General features: G+C 42.6%; 1 protein-coding gene across 1 annotated transcript in view; it reads left to right on the top strand.

The window, feature by feature from the left end:
• LOC140694902 (uncharacterized) overlaps positions 1–21,416 on the top strand; it is a 1,054,641-nt gene that overhangs the window by 2,776 nt on the left and 1,030,449 nt on the right. Inside the window, exons 3-6 of the mRNA XM_072957918.1 lie at positions 15,635–15,693; positions 15,891–16,043; positions 16,580–16,703; positions 21,274–21,333. The gene's annotated coding sequence lies outside the window, so the exon portion shown is untranslated. The remainder of the gene's footprint in view (positions 1–15,634; positions 15,694–15,890; positions 16,044–16,579; positions 16,704–21,273; positions 21,334–21,416) is intronic.

Genomic DNA, 21,416 nt, shown 5'->3' with positions numbered 1-21,416 from the left:
AAAAAGCAAAAACTTAACAGTTGCCATGATTCGTATATTATCCTAGTCATCTTATTTTCTACTTTTTTGGAATTTTTGCTATGTTAGCACATCACCCACTGGAGTTTGATATATGTTAAAGTCCTTGCTTTGAGGAACCTATTAGTTCGTCCTTATATTTGGTAACAAATGCTCTCTTACTAATTTTGTTTATTTGTTTTGAAGAAGTGAGATGCGAATTGATTTAGGCGGCTGCTGAGGGATTTTTTTCATGGAGTATTTAAACTTGGAAAGTCAAAATCTGCAGCACCTTGCTTGATTCTGGCTTTTACACAAACGTGCTCGGCACACGGTTCCTGGCTGTCGCTGTGTGACGTGCGTGACGGCGCTTCCTGGCCGGCGGTCACTGGTGAGGAAGTGGCCGGCTCGGGGGTGAGCAGCTGCAGGGGACGCTGTTGGAGGAAGCAGTCACCGGTTTTTTGTTTTTTGGTTTTTTTTTTGCATTCACCTTCCCAGTGCCATTTACTTTACTTTGCATTCATAGAGGGGCAGGAGCGGGCCTAAAACCATGCCACTCTTTTGTTCCCTTTATGAGGCTGGTTTTTCTAAGTATCAGGAAAACATTGCCTTGTCCTAAGGAGCTGGTTCACTTGGATCTGGTGGACACAGGGACCCCTAAATGGGACCATAGCTTCCTCTCTGCTTCAGCCAGTGGGCATTCAGAGCCGGGTCTGTGGTTTGCCTCAGCAGCCGTGCAGGCCTCCCTGCACCGGCCTTTACTTTTACCCCTTTTTGGCAGTAAATAGCTGACTCTGTGTCTGTTGCAGCTGATGTCCACCACTGACGGCCGTGTGGTTATTTTGCGGTAGTGAGTCTCCAACACCCCTGTCAGCCGTGAAGGGACCTTGCATTCTCACCCCGACCCTGGTTCATCTCACCCAGGGAAAGGGCTTGGCCACCACCGTCATGCTGGACATGAGGCCTTGTTTCTCCTTTCATGCTCTGGTCCAAATGTGGACACTTCATCCTTCACTGACTTGGTCTCTCTTGAGACAGTCCAGACTTTCTGAAAGAGTCCATCACATTCTGGGGGGGAACAGAACAGAAGTAAGGGTCGCAAGTAGGAATCTAGGCTGTCTGGGTTGGCAAATGCAGGCTGGGATCTGTGATGGCCGGTCTGTGCCCTGGAAACTGGCCTTTCCCGTGGCTCCCGAGAGAAAAGGGGTCGGAGCGAGAACAGACTTGCCTGGGTTCCTACCATCCTCATCTGCTCACTGACAGGAGTGTCAGCTAACTAGGAGCTCCCCCAGACCTTGGGCCCTTCAAACCTCAGATCACGGGAGATCCTTGAGTCCCTTCTTCTGGTCCTTCTTTGTGAGAATCCAGTGCCTTCTGAGGTGACTGGCAGCAGGAGATGCCTCCCCCTCCAGGGAACTCCCTTCGGAGGACTGTGACTCAGTGCACCTTGCTGTGAGCTTGTGGGTTTCCATCGTGCTCCCTGCAGAACCAGACTTGAGACTGGCTTAGCGACAGAAATAACAAGACTGATTCCAGGGCAGGGCCAGGTGGAGGGAACAGTGGAAATTGAATGTGACCTCAAACACCTAGGTGGGTGCTGGGGCTGTTACTAAAATGGGGAGCCTGGGAGGTACCTGCCAGGAATCGAAGTCTAGAGTAAATGGTGGACATAAGGCCTTTTTTTTTTGACATATGGCATTTTTAAGATGCCATTTGTCATCCAAGTTAGGACTTCCAAGAGGCACTCGTGTCTATGAGCCTGGGGCTCAGGTGAAGGAGCTGGACTAGAGATACACATTGGGATTCGTCATTCTTAGCTGGTGTTCACAGCCGTGCAAGTGGATCAGCTCATCTCAAGAGGTGCAGACTGTGTCTGAGGGGGGGCAGGGCTGTGTCTGGTTTGGAGGAAAGCCCGGACCATGCAGCTTTGGTGTGTCAGACAGCGGCGTTTGTGATTTTCAGAGCAATGGCATTTATCCTTAAGGTTCTGGGGGGTGGGCAGGCCCACCCAGGAAGAAATCTGAAGAGAGGGTTTTGGCCACCTGTGCGCGTCTTGGGACGATCCAGAGGCTGCAGGGTCCAGAAGGGGAAACTCCTCAGAAGCTGAAGTCGGAGTGGGGAGTTGGGAGAATGTAGTCACACTCTCCTGCGATGAAGGGAGGGAGTCCTAGGGAGTCCGCACCCTAGCGGACTCTCTTTCCCACGAACAAAAGGCAATCAGACAGAAGATTTGAGGTAAGAAGGGATGGGCGTTGGGAGAGGAGCCAACCTGGAGAACGGTGGTTGAACAATTCTTGAATAGTCTCCCTGAAACATAGAGTTAAAAAAACCCAGACTCTTAAGAATATTGATAGTGACTGGGGAGGAGGCAGTTGTTCTTCTGACCTCCTAAGGGTAAGGTATGTATCCGGGGATATACAGAAGAATCGGGCAGTCTGTTCCTGGGGCTTCACCCTTACCAGGGGGAACAGTGCAAGTTTAAAGGGGGAGAAGGGCAGCGGAGGGAAACTAGCCAGGCCCCGTGTCACGTACCAGTCGGCCGCCCTACTTGCGTGTTGCATTCACATCCATGCCTCCCAAGTGGGCGGTGGCAGCCCCGTTTTGAAGATTGGGAAGCCTCCTCAGAGGTTTAAGGAATTGGTTCATTTAGCAGCTAGTAAATGCTGTAGCAGGATTCCAGCAGGGCCTTGTCAGACTTCAAGGGCATGTTCTCTCTACTAATTCCGGTTGTACCTGAAATGGTGAAGTGAGTCAGTTTCGGAGCCTTTCAGAGAAAGTACGCTTTAAGTGCCTCAGGACTGTTGCACAAAGCTCAGTGTTCTTTCATGGTTCGGAACCACCGCAGTGCTTTTTGCCCCACAGATGTAAGGTCTTACTCCTTTGACGATGGCGTGGTTGTAAATGACATACAGGTGCAAAACCACACTTAGCAGCTTCTGAAGGGAAACTCTCCTGTTCTCCCTTGATCGGCTTTCTTCCACGGGATGTAACTGTGCTGCAGCTAAGGCCTGAGCTTTCCGTATGGAGTGAGGGTTTGATATCCAAATTTAGCATAAAACAGTCAGATGGAGAAAATCGAAGATGACAATATATTTTGGGGTTTCATTAGACAAGACATACTATCTGTTAATGGCTCATAAAGCTAATGAGATTGAGTACAGAACATTTCATTTCTTACTTTCTACTGAGAGCTGTCTTCCAACATAAGGTTCTCTGCTTTGGAACTTCAGCTCAGCCACTAGGGCGCCTGTCATTTTGTTGGTGTGATTGCATTTACACAGTGCATGTAATCTGGGCTTCCTTAGCCCCAAACACTCCAGTGCAGAATCATAGGCTGTAGCCATCACTTAGTTATACAAATACTTCTAAAACTATATGATACCAAAAAAAATAAATAAATAAAAATAAAGAGAGAGAGGGAGATTGCCTTTATCAAAGTTCCTTTGGATTTTAACTGCAAAGTGTTGTTGAGCAGCTCTGGTTTCCTTTGGATATGAATATATACATTTCTTTGCATGTAACTTGGATTTCAGGCTTGAACACCAAGCTCTTGTTTTCCATGAGCCACAAAAATCATAGCCAAATGACACACGTATGAAACAGTTTATTCTTTTTATCTGAGACAGAATCCTTGAATTTGGGACTTGAGCTGCGACTTTCCTGTTTGCTCTTCCCACCCCTCTTGTCACCTCACTCCTTTTTCCCACGTGGCCTCCAAGAGGTCATGGTCTCATAAGAGCAGGTGGACAAATACCAGTTGGTCGCCAAGCAGTGCTGCTGTAGATGGAGCCAGCCAAGAGCTAAAGGACATCATCAGGGAGGACTTCCTGGAAGTAATTGGCTCTACATTCAGTTCTGAGGACAGAGTAAGAGTCAGCCAGGGGAAGGAATCAAGAGGGTGACTCAGGTGGCAGGAGCAGCCTGGGTAGAGGCCTGGAGGCTTGTGGGGTGAGGACTCGGGGAGACTGCCCTGTGTGGTCCAGGGTGGTGGGTGACCCTGCTTTGAAGGACACTGGAGAGGGCCTAGGGGTGGAGGGCTTTGGAGGAGCTTGGTTTTTACTAGAACTGACACAGAAGAGGCAGTGAAGGGTGTCAGCAGGAAGTGACCCTTAGGAGAGCAGCTCTGCCTGTCCTTTTGAGTCCCACCCCTTCATTCTTTTATTCACAACACACGCAATTCTGAGTGTCTAGGGGAGAGGGGGTGGACCTACAGTAGTAAGCAAAATGTACTTGCTTCTTGAGAGCTTAGCAGTGTCAGAAGTTGACTTAGATTAAAATGTTTTATTAACACAGCAGGGCACCTAATCCAAAGTGCGGAGGTTGGAGGGAAGGAAGACTTCCTTGACAAACAGTTAAAATGAGCCTGGAGGCTAGTGGGAAGTAGCAGCAGGTCACGGGGCCCCTGAGGTCACTGGGGACCTGGTACTGAGGTGAGGATGGACAAGCAGGGTCGGGGGTGGGGCTAGAACTCTACCAGGGAGCCTCTGATGGGTTTGAAGTGGGGGAGATGTAATCAAATTTGTGCTTTGGGAAGGCTGCCTTGGCTGTGTGTGTGTGTGTGTGTGTGTGTGTGTGTGTGTGTGTGTAGCGGGGAAGAGGGGGAGGGTGTCACCAACTGGGAGGGTCATTAGAAGACCATTCACAGGCTCGGAGGCCACCAGTGGGAGAGGGGCGTCGGGACTGCTTGGGGACCGCAGGGGCAGAGTGGATGCCGGGTTTCCTTGTGTGGAGGGCTTGTTAGCGGGGTCGCTCTAGCGACACCTTGTGGCTGGAAGTAAACAGATGGAGGCCGCCAGGTGGACTTACCTCTTCTCTCCTTCCCTGCCTTGTGTGATGATCTTAGCTCTGCCAACATATGGAACAGAAGAGCTAAGTTCCAGAGTAGCCCAGGACTTTGCTGGGCTCGTTCAAGTGAGAGCAGATAGGATTTAGGCTTGTGTTGAGATCTGTAAGTTAACTTAGCTAGAAACGTCCTGTCTTTTGGATTTTCATAGGGGTAGTAATTCTTGATAAAGATTGCTTTCTTGGTGAGAGGAAATTTAATACAACTGATGTCTTTCTCAAATAATATCTTATCTTTTAAGAAATTTAATATTCAAAATAATAGGAATATTTTAAAATGATAAACTAAGGCTTTCGTGTAGTTTCTTTGGTTTCTGAGTTGATGTGTAGGTAGACCCTTTGCATTACATAATAGCACATCTTTGACAGTATTTAAAGAGCTGTTAGTGAGCGCCCCCAATTTGAAAGCATCATTAAAGCTTGCTCTGAAATAGTGAAGTCATATAGGTCTTGTTTGCAGAAGCCAGATATTTGGTTTAGAATCTGCAGCATAGCTCCCTTTATAAAATAATAATAGATTCAAAATTAACAAAGTGGAAAATAATTGATTTTTTTTAAAAAATGAAACATAAACTTTCTTGTGCTATTGTTGCAACTGGAAATTTTGAAAAGAAAAATCCTATTGTAATATCATCTAAGTGAAATGCATATATGTCTGTCACATTTGAATAGTAACTGCACAGTGGTTTTTGAAGTCAGGATCATTCCAGCTCAGATACTGGAAGTGATGGTTGCTGGTTTTCAATGGAAGAGCCTAAATTTGCTTTCTTAGCTTTATTCTTTTCTTTTCTTATATTTTCTTTTCTTTTCTTTTCTTCTCTTTTCTTTTCTTTTCTCTCTCTCTCTTTTTTTTTTTTTTTTTGGGGGGTAGTGCGAGGGTTGAGTAGTGCTGTGCCAGCATGATTTGGGGGCAATTTGTGGGCAGATGTCGTGCAGCAGCAGTGAGATATTTCCATGCATTTTACTTTCCGGACATCACCAGGGAACATGTGTGGTTTGTGCCTGCAGGATTGGATGCTGCAGGACTCCCTGGTCCATCAATGTTATGTCTTGGAGCTGCTCCGGTCAGTGAATGATTTTCTGTGGCTTGGAGCTAATGTGGTCTGATGCAGATGATCAGATGTGTAACTAAAGTACTGTTACTTGAAATAAGAGAAAAGCTAGCAAAAATGTCTCTAAAATACAGGATGAGGGAGGAGAATTGGCTGAGCTGCTTGCAGTGGGGATATTCTTAGGTGACTCCCTCACTGTGTCTCCTGTCACTATCCCCCACAGCCCTGCATGGCAGTCCTACTGAAGCAACCATGCACTTTCTCAGAAACGCGCTGAATTTCCTTGTGCCTCTGATTGTTCACTTTTTTTTTTGAAAGCACATCTTGCCCTTTGCTTAAATGCCATCCCTGCTAGCCACCACTTACACTCATTCTTCTGGACCTCATCCATATATAGCTGCTGAATGAAAGAACAAAATGTAGTATCTCCATTTAGTGGAATATTATTCAGACATAAGAGTGAATAAAAAAGAAAAAATAAATATAGGGGAATATGAAAAAAGCCATCTGCTCTGGGTAGTCCACCCTGACTGCTCAACCCGGCCTTTTCCCTTTGAAACCCCATCCCTTATACCCCACTCTACTATTTTTGATAGTATTTACCACCTTCTAATAAAGTTTAACATTTTCAAAAAAAAAGAGACATGCTGATACCACTTCAACATGGGAAAGCCTTGATAACAGCACGTTAACTGAAAGGAACCAGACACAAACGGCCACATATTGTTGATTTCAGTGATCTTAGAAATGCCCAGAATTGGCTCATGCAGTGGCAGAGAGCAGATGATGGTTGCAAGGGGCTGGGTGGAGGGGGGTTGTGGAGTGACTGCTAGTGACAGGGGTGTTCTATTGGGGTGATGAAGTGTTCTGGAAATAGATGGTGGTGAGGGCTGCACAACCGTGAGTGTGCAGAAGACTGCTGAGCGCTGTCTCTGGGAGTGCTTGTTGTTGGGGCGGCTTTATTTTGTTCTCATCCTGTAATGTGAAGGGTCATCTTGTGCTGAGACCATTCAACTCCTGTGAGTGGTAAGGCTAAGAGACTTTGCAGAGTCATGTTTCTTTCTTCCCCCTTGCTGAGTGTAGGCAAAAATGGTTTAAGCCTGAGAAAGTGCTCCATATGCAGAAATGTCTTTCAGTTTTGGCTGGTGTAAAAATCTTGTGAGCTTTTTAATCATTTAGGACAGTCTGTAGGGGGAAACAGCCTGTGAAGCCTGGGTGAGACTTGGAAGAGCCGCGCTACCCTCCCAGACACGGGTGGGGATTTCACCCCCATTCAGGCAGTGAAGGGCCAAGACCCGTGAGAGGAGTTGACAGTCATGAATATTTATGTGTATCCGCTGCTTCATCTTGGATATTAATTTCTAGCTGAGTCATTTTGTGGCGGCAGCCTCATCCTACATCAGGAATTTATAGTATCTGCTCTTTGAGGTGAAGAGCTGACAGACTTGATTATTTAACAGTCTATCTTGTATTGATATCTCAGATTCCTTTGTCAATCGCAAAACAGCAGAAATACAGACGTCCTTTAATGCCGATGTGACCTGGAGCAGGTTTAGTTTCTGTACCTCAGTGACCTTATCTGCGTGTGGGGAAGATGATAACAGTGCTTCCCTCAGAGGGGCTGGTGAGAGGAGACTGAGAAGCATAAATGGAAGACTTACACGAGATGCTCATGAATGACAAAATTTAGTGCTCTCAGCCTGGTGAGGCCTCAGGGGCAGAGATGTCAGAACAGAGCAGTCCTAGCCAGAGTTCGATCCGCATTGGCAGGTTTTATGATCACTATCACCACTGTGGGTTATCAGGTAGTTTTAAGACTTGGTAATATGAATTCATGAATAATGTTAAAGACTAGACAACTCAGATCCGGTTTACATAGTTCTCAAGATTTCCTGTGAGAAATGGATATTTTTTCCCCATCTTAAATCTGAGTGGATTCTCTAAAAAAATTCTGTAGTCCTCCATCTTTTTCCTTTAATTCTCCTTTTTTTTAAATAAAAGTTTTTAAATGGAGTTACTGGGGACTGAACTGAGGGCCTCATGCGTGCTGAGCACATACTCTCTCAACTGAGGTATACTCTCCCCCATAATTTTTTTAAACTTTACTTTCTTAGTATTCAGAGGTTAGAGGCCTCTAATTCTTTTTTTGGAGACTTGTCCATAAACCGGTAAATCTAAAATTAATGGACAAAATTTGGTTTATTAAAAAAATCATTAGAACTTTTATCAATCCATTCAAAAGGAAATGCTTATTGAGTTAAAATGTTTCTCCTTTATGGTGATTTCTAATTTTTGGTCTAGCTTAACTTATTAAAAGTAATCCTCATCATCATAATGACCAAGCTTGCTGTGAGTGGACACCTACCAAAGGCTAAACTGTTTTTCTCATGTTTTACTTCAAAGCAGGTGTTTGACGGTAGGTATCAATGTCTCCTTTTTGCAGCTGAGGGATTGAGAGGTGGGCAGCTTGTCCCAAATCAAACGCAGCTGGCGGTGCCTAGCTCGGTGCTGGAACCCAGGCTGCACAGGATGCATTCTCAATTTCTCCTCTGATCAGCCTCCCGTTGAGTGGTTTCCCGAACTCCTGTGAGTCCATAAATGACCGATTTTGGCGATCTCAGCCTGATGAGGCCTTCAAAGGAGAGACACCAGTGAGAATGTGAGACAGAGCGGCATAAATTAAAATTGTACATTTTCACAAATGTTGCATTCTCAGGTAATGACTTAAATAGTTTATGTTTTCTTTATATTAGTGCTATGTAAGCACTAAAAACAAAACATTAAAAATGATTATAGTGCAAAATAGGAGTGGGCTTTGAAAGTCCAATCATTGCTAATGATGTTGCTTGTTTTTCTCTAGTGGTGTTTATTGACAGAATAATTTACAATGACTGAATTTGTTTTATGTATGTAGTCTTAGTATGGAGGAAAAGTTTGTCAGTGCATATTGAAAGTAAAATCTTTACTCTTTTCTTTCCTGATGATAAATATGTACGTTGTTTCCATGGCTTAAGTATATTTCCTCATTTGTGAAATTTGAGTGATGCCGTTTACCATGTCTGACTGTGAGAGGTAGACGCCTTGTATACAAAGCATCCAAGAGCTGCTTAGTAAAAATGTGCTGTCACAATGACAGATAGTTTAGAAGGATCAACTGTGAATACTAAAGAGGGTGGCTTGTTTCTGATGCATATTCAATATGGATATATATGAATATGGCTTAAAGTAACAAGGATTCAGGGTTTTGTGTGTGTGTGTGCGTGCAGTATGAAGTTTTAATGAAATCTGTATCATTCTATTGAGACAGGGACTAGTTAAATTGACTTAAGCAGACGACCTTGAAGATTATTTACACAGAATGTGTATTGTTACAACTCAGTGTTCATGCTGCCGTGTAACTATACACTCAGACATTTAAATTCGTAGGACTCTGACCAGAAGCATTAAGTTTAGAAAAATCCACATTGATCATTTTCAGGGAATAAGCTTCTCTCTTTTGTGATTAAAGAAAATTTTGATTTATTTTTCTGCACTCTTAATAGGTTTTAAAATATCAAAACATTGATTTGACATGTCAGCTTTTTTAATAGAAAAAAGCTCATGCTGTTTTAATATGTAAATAAATGTTTTTGTATTTCAATACACTTCTATGATTTCCTGGCTCTTTGAGAAGTATTTTGCAAGATACTTAGATTACCTCCTGTTGGAAAAATACAGACATGACTTTTATGAATATAGGCCTAGTACAGGTCTGTTGGTTTTTGCTACAGTGCAAGACATGAAGACTAGGAGAGCAGTATGTACTACATAAGCTTTTAGTTATCTGATTCTTGTTTCTGATCCACAGGCAATTTTTGTGTTGCACCTTTCCAGGCAACCAGGAAGGCCTTTTAAGCCATAGGTGGCGCTGTTGCACCTTCTTACAGTCTTAACTTTCCTGTTTGTAAAGGAAGTCTTAAACGTTTTTTTTTTTTTTTTGATTCCTTTGCTTAATGCTTCAGGGTAGCACAATGTCCATTATGTCTGACTACCTGGAACTATTATTCTGCTTATGTCTTAGTTTTATTCTATCATCTCGCTGTGAACATTTCAGACTTCCTGTGCAAACAGTTGCAACATCGGACTTTTCTTGCAGTGTTAGAAACCAGTGAGCCGGGATTTTATAAAAGAGCTAGAAGCGGCCTCTGGAGCACCTTAAAGCTGAAAAGTGTACTGAGTTCCCTAAGTATTATCCCCACCGCTGTGTGTCAATGGGTGGTAGGAGATTTGGTACATATACAAAGGGGTGTGGTGTTTTGACTTGGGTTTGTGTGCACGCGCTGCCACTGAGCTACGTGATCCTGAGTCAGTTCGTTCTGAGTTTTTCCCTCGTCTGTGAGATGGGGACACTCATTTCTGCTTTGTAGAATTGTGAGAATTAGAAATTATGTAAAGTGTTTAGCACAGTGTGTATGACAAGAGGGCTCATAATCTTAACTGCTATTTGGTGTGAAGCCATCATTTGATAGTCTTTGGCAATTACTGAGAAACAGGAAAATAAGAAAAGCTGGTTTTATGATGAAAGATATTTGAGGAGGTTCCATAGTTCCTATACACATAATTTAGCATCAGCAGAGTCAGGACAGTTACACAGTCGCCCTGAACCAATGTTAAGCCACAGAATTTTTGTTACTTCATATATGTTGGGGCTTAAGGGGACCCAATACTTATACACATGTTGTGTCCAGCAGCCAACTGAGAGATGACAAAGAAGAACAGGCAGGCGATAAATGTCTCCTTTATTACTGATGAAGCCACGTTCTCCATGAAATTCAGGGCTGTGGGAGAGTGAGTGTCATGACACTATGTCCCAGAATTAGAGACTTACGCAGTCCCAGGTAACTCTGGTCCACAGCGAGCATTCCCTTGAGAGATTCTGACCCATAATGCACAGGACTGTCTTGCCATGGAACTGAGCATCCCGGCTGCTTCCTAAGGGTGGCCAACACTGGAGGGGAAGGAAAGCTTTCATATGCCCTGCTTGTCTCCCCGGACTCACACCTCAATCTGTTAGTGTGAGGAGGGCTAGCCGTGGGCCAGTGGTCAGGAGTGTGAAGGGAGAAGCAGTCTCCCATGGACCAGAGGAGTGGGGAGGAGGGAATCCCCCCTCAGTTTAAACAGGTGGTGGCTTGAAACAGAAGGGTGCTCCTCAAGAGTTTATAAGAGGGGAAATAAGGATTTCCTTTGGGACTCAGAATAGTCATGAAACACAGAAGATGATTAGATGGGAGACTTGTAAATCACTTTCTTATTAAATTGAAATTTGTTGGGCACCAAAAATGTGCTACATTCTTTTCTGAGAGTTTTACAGAAATGAATCCTCCAATTTTCACAACAAGTGAGTAGGAAAGATTTGATTGTTATCCCAGGTTTACAGTGTGGAAATTGAGGCACACAGAGGGTAAGTAATTTGGCCAAGGTAACAGAGCTAGTAAGTGGCAGAGCTGGGATTTAAATCCTGGCTATCTGGTTTCCAGGCTCCCAGGGATGGGCTTTGGGTGTTTACAGGTATCTGCATCCCTGGATCTCTGTACCTCTGCATCAGTTAGACCAGAAAGGACAGGGAAAGTGGAGTTATACAGGTGCTCACAGTCGTGTCTCAGCCACTGTCCATGGAGTGTGCCCCGTGATTGGCATTAATTGTTTTCCAGGCAGTAGATCTGTTCTTATAACAGAAATTTAGTCCATTGAGTTAATCTAGAAACCCTTCCTGCTCTGCTTCTGTCCACGCTTGCCATGTGACTGCCTGCCCGAGATTGGGCCGTGGAGGAGAATCTGTACTCATGGTTGAACTCTGATATTTCAATCTGGTTTGTAGTTTCACATCTCCTGTTACATTAATAAATTAAATTTCTGGTTTTCTTGCATCAGTGTGTCATAAGTTTGCTTAATGTGAAACTAGTCCATGGGAGCCCAGGGGTGCTGACGGTATAATTTCTGAGCATGTGGCATTTCTACCCGTGCAGAAATGGCTGGAGGATGTCCACCTTCCTCACTGATTTCTCCCAGCAGCAGGGTCCTCTCCCACCCCCGGATGTGAGGATGGGATCTCTCTGAGTAGGCCATTCAGAGGCCGAGTCCACCAATCCGAAAATGATGAAGTACCTGGAAGTGGGTTTAATAGAAGACAAGGGCTTCCAGGTTGTCAGATGTGCTGTTCGAGTCCATTTGGTGAAAAGCTGTCCACTGTCTGTGGTTGAGCTGCTTCTTTGCTGTTTAAAAGTCTGTATTACATGAAGGGATTTTAAAAAGCAGAAAGGTGTGATTTCAGGTGGTACATCCGCACCGGTGAGTAGTGCTGGATGACCGCCTGTGTGAGGAATAGACAGAGTCTTACAAACTTCATAAAACAGCTTTTAAAGCTCTTCCATCTGAGTGCACTTCGTATGGGGTCCAGTTCATGACTGGTCGCGCTGAGAGGGCACGTAACTGATGATGGCAGAAAGGACACGGAGGCATCAAAAAGGTCCCAGACATGTTCTGTGTTTAGAGGATGGGGCACAGAGTAATATATTTGAGATGGTTTTTCATTGAACACTTTTGAGTATTTTCTAGGACTCCCCAATCCCCCATGGTTCCATGCAGCTGGGTGTCCCCTCAGTGCAGCTCTGTCAGCGCTTGCCCTGGGCTGATGCGGTGTCACGGGGAGCAGGACGGTCAGTGTCCCCGGCTCCTCCGAGCTCCGTCTCCTCATCCGCAGAGCCGGGTTTCTCATCCGTGTCTACTTAGTAGGATTGCTGAGAATCACACGTGATGGTTGTCAGGTGTGATTTGTGGTTGTCTCTGTGATTGGCGTATAGTCAATATTTGATAGAAACACTTGTTTTTTATTATAATTGTGGCTCCTAGATTGCAGTGGTTTTTAGTCTGCATTTATTTTTTTATATAAATTTATTCTTATTTTTAAGTAAGCACTTGTATTTATTTATTTTCATGAAGGTACTGGGGATTGAAGCCAGGAACATGTGCGTGCACAACAGGTGCTCTACAATGGAGTAATACCCACCCTCCTTGTCTGCACTTAAAAATAAATATTTCAATACACAAAATATTTCTTAAACACCATCATGGGTCCTATTTTCTGCATAGACAATTGAATACATATGCCATCTCAATAAGAATAAATGTCATAGGGACATACCTTTCTAAATCTGTTTACATGTTTTAAAACGATCATAGCTAGTGAAAAACACGAGTCTTGGATCCACTACTTCTTAGGGTCTGCTTTGCCATCATGGGGAATTACATTCTACAGAGAAGGCTAATTGGATCTCATTGATATTTGGATGATTTTGCAATGTTCAAGGCTTTCAAAAGCTGACCGTTTTGTATTTTAAACTAACTACAAAGTTATCTTCTAGAAGTTGTAAGTCCTTAGCTTGTGAAGTGCCCAGTAATTCAGTTTGTATATGTCTGTGTCTCTGTGAACGTGTATGTGTGTGATTTCAGGAATGTAGCAATAAGTTCCATATAGCCTTCTGAAATCTTTCTCCTCCAGTTCAAGGTGTAGGTATATATTTACACAAATAAATTGATACTCTTTTGTGATTTGGCATATTGGTGGGAATAAGAGGTTCTCATAATTGTTTCAGAAGGGTTGGGGAGCATGAGCTTAGAAAATGGGAGGAGATAGAGGCAGGGAGGTTCTTTAAACTTTGTGCAAGATGAGAAACAGCAGCTTTTCTTTTTTCTTCTAAAGCAAACTGGCACTGAATTGTAACATACTAATACTCAGAATTGCTTTTCTGATCAGAGACAAGTGCCTCAGATTTTTCAAGGCAACATGAATGATGAAATGTGTTTTAGCAGTTATCTTTAAAAGTAGTTTTATTTTTCAAGTATAAGTCTATAGACTGTTCTTTTTTTCCAGCTGTACAAGAATTTCTCATTGATCCAGGTACGTGATCAATGTGTTTAGTTTCTTTGGGTTATTTATTTTTTTTAAGTGCTTGATTCATTCTGGTGTGAATGAATGTTTAAAATTTCTGGATTTTGATCTTTAAAACTTGCTGATTTATCAGAACTGCAAAAAACCTGATGTTTGTTCCTTGTTTGGTGGGGCAACCTATTGATTTATGTTGTCTGTTATAGAGGGAAATTCTTCCTCTAGCCTGTAGATAATTAAGTGAATGGTTTGCAGTGTGCCTTAAAAATTATTTGAATGCATTGAGCATGTTTGTCCAGTGAATTTTGGATTGAGTCATAATAATGACTTTGCTTTGATTCTGTGGCTTTTGTCCTCTCCACAAGAATTTGAATTCTGTTGCATTTTGTATTCGTGTTCTTAACAGGGGAAGGAATTTTGCATTTTTTACAGAGGTGGGTTTTCCTATCCCCTCTGAATTCCTTCTGTAATTGATACAGCGAAAATCTGTTATTGCAGTGCTTAATTATTTCATAAAAAATTTTTTGGCTTAATCAGAAACAATGACAAAGAATGATAATAAAAAATACGAAAACCTTCCTTCCTTTGAAGAATAGAAATGAGGTGGTCAGGCTCACGCATGCTTTGTACCTGACACACTTACTCTCATGTCATTGTGTATCATGAGTCGGAGATGGAGTTGCTTCAGGTTTATAGATTTTTGTTTTAACATTTGTGTTGAATTCATTCTCTAGGCATGATGATTCCTGTTGCCTTTGTGGAAAGTGTAGATGAAGGGAAACAAATGCTTTGTTTTGTTTTCAGGAGGCCTGAGATGCTGATGAGAAAAGAGTAGAGGGTGGGCTGAGGAAAATAGTGATAGACCCTCACCTCCAGGCTGAAATTGATGAACAAAGAAATCAATTAAGTGTATTGGTATTTGACTAATAGAAGTCAGACAGCCCAGACTGTCTAGTTATGCCCAAAGGAAAGTACTGAATTCACCTGCAGAATTAGGTGCTTTACCATGTAGAAGCAGCTTAGAGCAATCAGAAAAAGCAGTCTTATGATGAGATATAAAAAGAATATAATATCTTTTATTTCTGAAACTTTTCTACATTAAGTTGTGTAGAGCTAAAATTAAGTTTCAAGCACCAGGAGTTAAGAGTTTAGGTGGTTCTGTGGGATCGTTATTCAGGGATGTGTCTAGACCCTGCTGGAGTGGCCGAAGCTGGCAGGAAAAGATCCAGAGCCAGGATTTTTCATCCTAGGATGTCCTCCATAATGGTTCCATGTGGGAGCCCATGATTGAGTTAACAAGTTGTAACACATCGCAGCCGCCTGTCAACTTTAAGAAAAAAAATGTGCTTATTAACTGCTTTAAAGCAAACACCTGTGCATCCTCACTCCTGTCTCCTTGCCATAAAAAGCAGAGACAATGCCTTGCTTGCATATTTGAGGTTATAGATAGCACACTGCTTATTGCAGAGCAATGACCCAGGCCCTCAGCTATAAACGCCAGGCCTGCGTGGTGTTAGATAGTCTATTATCCCCAAAACAGGGACCAGGCTGGTCTGGTGGTCTGCTTTGTAATGAACATGTCTAAAAAATGTATCTTGTTCCCCTCAGCCCATGACTTCCCTAAAGGTAAACTAAGCCTTAGTACTCATGGTGGAGTCTACAATCTCTGTCTCATCCCTTCTTTCCCCAAGTTCCTGCCTACTATCTCACAACTGTTATTGACTTTTTACTTTGATTATACACAATAAATATGGGAGCATTTGAGAGACTCGTGGATTTGGCTCCCTAATCCCTCTCGCTTTCTTTCCTTTTTCCGCAGTCTTGAGAAATTCATTCCGTGTCGGTAAGACTTCCGCCAGCCAGAACCCACAGTTCCAGGTGAGAAGGATGCAGGCTTTATCCCTCCTACCCGAGGGAGAGAGAGGAGATAATTGAGATATGCTCCCCTGTGGTCCCTTCCTGCCCCAGGGCCACTCCAGTTCACCTGCAGCCTTCTGGCCTCTGCTCACAGGGCCTCTGTCCCAGGATTGACCGCAGCCTTTTATTCCCTTGTCAACATTCCCTGTGCCTTTCAGAGGTTGCTCTCTTCTCTGCAATTCAACCCTGGCAGATGTGATGGTGGTCAGCGTGCTGATGGGCAGTTACTTGGGGACTCCCAGGAGCCATGCTGATTCTCCTGAGTCATTCGGGGTTACAGAACTGTCAAGCACTGCAGGAAGCCCATTCACGTGAGTTCAACACAGCATTACATCACTTTCATTTTATTTTTGAATTTTCAGTGGAGAAATTATTTGTAGCACACTGTTCCAGATTTTAGGCCGCCTGCTTTCCTCACCACCATTTCCTTGTTGGCTCTGGTGCTTGTTTTAAGAACCAGGTTTCTTCTCTGGTCATTTGTAGCAGCTGGGCTTGCCGAATCCTTGATTTGCATTTGAAGCAGAATGCTTCTTCGTGATGTCAAACTGATTTTCCTTGTCATGTCTGAATATTTCTTGTACACTCAGCAACAGTTTCAAGTGAAATGCTCTTGTCCAATTTCGGTTAACTAATATTTGCTGATCTCCTGCTTTCATGCTGAGGGCAGTTTCTTCTTCCTGTAATAAATGTTAGCAATTTGCATTTACTATGGAAGGTACTAATCCGAGGTGCTTTTGTTCTTAACAGTTTTAATACAAATCACCCATTAAAATGTACAGCGGATTTTACTCTATGCCCAGAAATGTGCATCCCAGTCAATCTTAGAATATTTTCTTCCCCCCAACAGGAAACCCAGTACGCATAAGCAGACATTATCAACTTCCCCATCCTCCCCAAGCCCCAGGGAGCCACTCTTCTGTCTCTGTGGATTTGCCTGTGCTGAAAATTTCATGCAAATCGAGTCACTTCATGTAAGTGGAACCGTCTATTTTGACTGACTTCTTTCACACTGAGTAACGTTTTCAATGTTTGTCCATGTTGTGGCCTGAGTCAGTACTCTATGCTTTGCTATTGCTGAATAATATTTCACTGTATGGCTGGGCCCCTTTATTTACCCATTCATCACGTGATAGTCATTTGGGTTGTTTCTGTTTTTTGGCTCTGAAAATTAATGGCGAAAAGTAATGGTGAATATTCCTGTAGGAGTTTTTATGTTAACATTTGTTTTCAGTTCTCTTACTTGTGTGCCCAGGAAGCAGAATTGCTGGATCATTCAGAAGCCAAATGTTCAACTCTCTGAGGACGTGCCAGGATGTTTTCCAAAGTGGTCACGCTGTGTTACATCCTCACCAGCAATGGCTGCGGGCTCTGCTTCCTCTGTGTCCTCATTAGTGCTTGTTAATCTTTTTTTGATTTTAACCGATTGTAGTGAATGTGAAGCGGTTTCTCCTAGTTGTTTTGACTTGATTTCCTTTAGAGCTAATGTTATTGAACACCGTTTCATTGTGCTTATTGGCCATTTGTATATTTTCCTTGAAAAATATCTTTTCAGATTCTTTTTTCATTTTTTAATTGAGTTGCCTTTTTATTGTTGAGCTGTGGAATTTTTTTTTGATACACAAATTCCTTATCAGATAAATGATTTGAAAAAATTTTCTCCTGAGTGTTGTTTTTTCACTTTCTGGATGGTGTCTTTTGAAGCAAAGTTTTAAAGTTTAATGAACTCCAATTTATCTCTGTTTTCATTTTTCCTTGTGCTTTTGGGGTAATATTTAATATCTGATGTATTTTATTAAAACTTGTATATATAAAATAACTTAATTCTTAGGACCGTTCTAGGAGATGGGTGCGGTTGTTGTCCCCAGTCTATGCATCGGAGACTGAGATGCAGAGAATTTGACTGACATATTAGTGTCAAAGCTACCCAGTGCTGTGGGAATTCAGACCCTCATGTTTTTCCCTAGCATCTGAGCTCAACACCACCATGCTCCAATCTTTCCAGGAAACGTTAATGAAAAAATCTTTACTTTTTTGATTTCTTGTTAGATTTTTTTCTTATTGGGGACCTCAAATTCTCATTTTCTTTTCGGATATCAGTGTCGATTTATTTTAGGTCTCATGTAGGGAGAAGCATTGCTATCAGTTAACTTCTTTATTACTCACTCTCCAGTGATGATTGTTGCTAGTTGATCTAATCAAGTCATGCTTAAGTCTTTCCTGCTCATGACACTAACAGCAGAGTCATGACTTATAGAATGCTCAAAGAAGAAAGTACTTGATTGATTTTATTTTGCCAACAAATCAAACCAATCAGATAAAACCCTGGTGTTGACACAGACTATAAACCCTCCAGAATAGGGTCACTGTCTTCATTGTGTTTCATTTGTTGGGTCACAGTGTCTGGATAGTGCTTTGCTGTCCAGCAGTTTTGTGAGGATACGGTGCTCGTGAATCATTGTAAGGACAGAATTTTGACAACAGACTGTGTTGTTCATTTCACGACGGGAAAGGTAATATAGAATTACTGTTCAGATCTGTTTTAAAATTAAGCTTTGAATTTTGAGAATAGTTCAAGAAGCCATACAAAGCTCTTTTTCACTAATTTTAGATCTATCTTAGACACATTATGTTTACATAGCAGAGTAACTTATCAAGTAGATTTGACAAAAGGAGTGTTATATTGATTATTTGTTTTAGTTGAAATATTCTACCAGGGATAAAGTCATAAGTGCCCATAAATGAACAAATATATTTGTATTTAAATGCAACATGGGAGCAGACTACATATGTTTCTATATAATATATATGACTGTGTGTTTTAATCTTTCTGTCAGTGTTTTAATAGTTTTTCAGCAATTTTGTAACTTTAGAATTCTTCTATGGAAATCACCCCCAATTCTAGTGCAGTTTGTACTGTGTATCCTGTCTTATGCATGGGATTCCACTGTCCCCTCAGTGAGGAATTTCCTCTCCTATTGTGTTAGGAGCAGAGTTAAAGGAACTGTGATTTCTAGGCCTTTGCTCTCCATGTGTTTGCAGTTGGCTCTCAGTCACGATTTTCCCTTTCCAGAGTTTTCATTGTTAAATTAGAATTTCTGAAAATAACTATTAATATGTTGCATTGGTCTCCCTAGAAACTTGACGTCTTTGTGCTTTTCAGTTTTCAATTTATGAAAAATGCAAATGCACTCTTGTTTTTAAGTTGTCCTTTTTCAATAGATATTTATCTCTTAATTGATAGAATAATTTTTTCCCAATGAATGAATCGGTGTGCATGTTTTAAAGGATAACTTACTTTTTATTTTTCTTATTGTAACAGTAATATTCATTGTAGAGAATTTAGTAAATAAGGATTAACACAGTAATAACTTCACAATGGCCTCTAATCTCACCTGGAGATACAGTTGTAAGGTTTGAAATTGAGAATTATAAGTCCTCTCAAATTTTTCTTTTTCAAGTACGTATTGGTTACTGAGATCCTCGAATTCCCATATGAATTGTAGCAGCAGATAGTCAGTTTCTGCAGAGGAGCCCGCTGGGATTGTGATCGAGACCACGTTGAATATACGGATCGCTCTGGGGAGCACTGCCATTCCAAGAGCACTTTCTTTTGATAGGGGAATGTGTGTGGAGTGTCTGTCCTGGTATTTAGGTCTTCTTTAACTTTTTTTTTCAACAATGCTTTGAGTTTACAGAGTATTATTTTACTTTAATTATCTTTGCCTTTATATTGAGGACAAGTGTGCAAGGTACCGGGATCAGAAGTGTATTTGAGCCCCGCAACTTGCTGCCACCATGGACGCTGCGCTCTTGCTTCACCCGCTGTACAATCTTGCACAGAATACGACCTCAGTAACTCTCTCTTGAATGAATGATTATATGATTGTTGGATGATGCTTGAGAGTCCTTGTGATGATTTTTTTCCCCAGCCTTTCCCCAGTTCTTAACTATGCCCTTTCTCTTCCTAAACTCCAGCCTGGGTTTCAGCCTGCCTGTGGCATTGATTTTCCTTGTCTGTGGACTCTTCCTTTCACTGGTTCCCGATAATGTTACATGTGGGCTGTGGAAACTTGCTAGATGTCAAGAAAGAGCTAATCCATTGTAGGCCAGTATTTTTAGAGTTTGTTATTGTTTTATTGATTGAAATTAAATGAGGCTGCCCCCTGAGCCCTCCCGTGAGCACTTTTGACCTTCCTACAGCTGATACTGCTCTAGTTGCTGCATGTGCCCTTTCCCCAGCCTTGATTTTGTAATTGAATAAGTCACCATCACTGGAGCCCTCTCTTTAAAAGATAAAGAGAACATTTGCTCCTTTTCCCTGTTTGGAGACTTCGATGAGATGAGATCCCAGATAAAGAATGGAGCCCCACCTCTTTCTGACCCCCGCTGTTTCCGTTCCTTTCTTCAGGGGAAAAGAGTACAATTCAACAGTATAAAGATTGATTGTGAGCTAATGAGATAGACAAGACAACCGATCATTTATTAAATAACCTTTCATGATAGAAACAAATGTATTATACACACAAACAGCACACAAAGCACTGTAGTACCATGGTTACAATCGTGGGTCCGAGTTCGTGTCCTGCTCTGGAGAGACCAGTCCTGTGAGATGGAGAACTGGTAAGTCGGCTTAGCCTCTCCAGAACTGGTTTTCTGTCCTGCAGAGACGGGGCTCGCTAGGCGTCCCCCCCGTAGAGGTGCTGTGGGGTGTAAATGATGCGCATGGGCAGCCTGAGCACAGCTGCTCATTCCTCGTAAGTGCAGGGTAGCATAGCTTTTGCGGTGATGGCTTTATGACCGCCCCATGTAGACTGTCAGTGCTCTGAAGGGATGCCTTGTGGTTTGGAGATGGGATTCTCACTTCTGTAAATACCCAAGTGTAGTGTTATTGGGCCCTGCTGATTTCAGTCTATTCTTTAGAAAGTACATATTGTAGATATATTTTTCAAGCATGCGTGCTTTTTTTCTTTTACTATTTAAAGTTCTACCCTCTCATCTCTTGGTATTACTTTTCATGGAATCCAGGAAACAGTCCTAAGCTACCTGCCTCTTCACACTTTTCCGTGGTGGTTTCCTTCCCTGATTAGAAGAGGGTTTTGCATAGGAAATTTTATTTGTTCCCCTTTTCTTGGAGTCTCTCTCTCTGTCTGCCCATCTCTCACCTCTCAATCTGTCCATTTCTCAACCCACTGCTTCTTCTGACATGTTCCAAAACGCATTTCAGGTAGCTTACAGAAGAACAGATACCAAATAAACAGGTGAGAAAATGGGGCCCAGTTCAGACAGTGAGGCTAGGAGGCGAGCCTGTGTGAGGATTGCAGGCGTGAGACACATGTCTCTGCCATGTGACTTATAAGATCGACAGCAGCAGTGTGCTTCAAGCTCCCAGCAGACACAGGGAAGCAGGATTTGAGGGAGATGCTTACTGGCTGTGAAATAAATAAGTGACTTAGGAGAAGCCCAGCCTTTCCAGCTACTAAGGCTTAGTAGAATATTTTGAGTGTCTTCCAAAATCAGAGTATGGCATCTTTTCTTTTTCAGAGTTCTATGTATAGTTGGTTACATTCTATACCTGGAAATTTCTCCAAAACTGCTTCCCACGTGAGTCCCATGGCTCGGGGATTGGGTGGTTCTGCTCATTGATGGGGGTTGGCCAGAAACAGAAAATGAGAGCCTCAAAGGGG

Source organism: Vicugna pacos, unplaced genomic scaffold (assembly GCF_048564905.1).
Source record: "Vicugna pacos unplaced genomic scaffold, VicPac4 scaffold_110, whole genome shotgun sequence".
NCBI classification, from domain to species: Eukaryota; Metazoa; Chordata; class Mammalia; order Artiodactyla; family Camelidae; genus Vicugna; species Vicugna pacos.
This window is presented reverse-complemented; position numbering and strand designations above follow the sequence as displayed.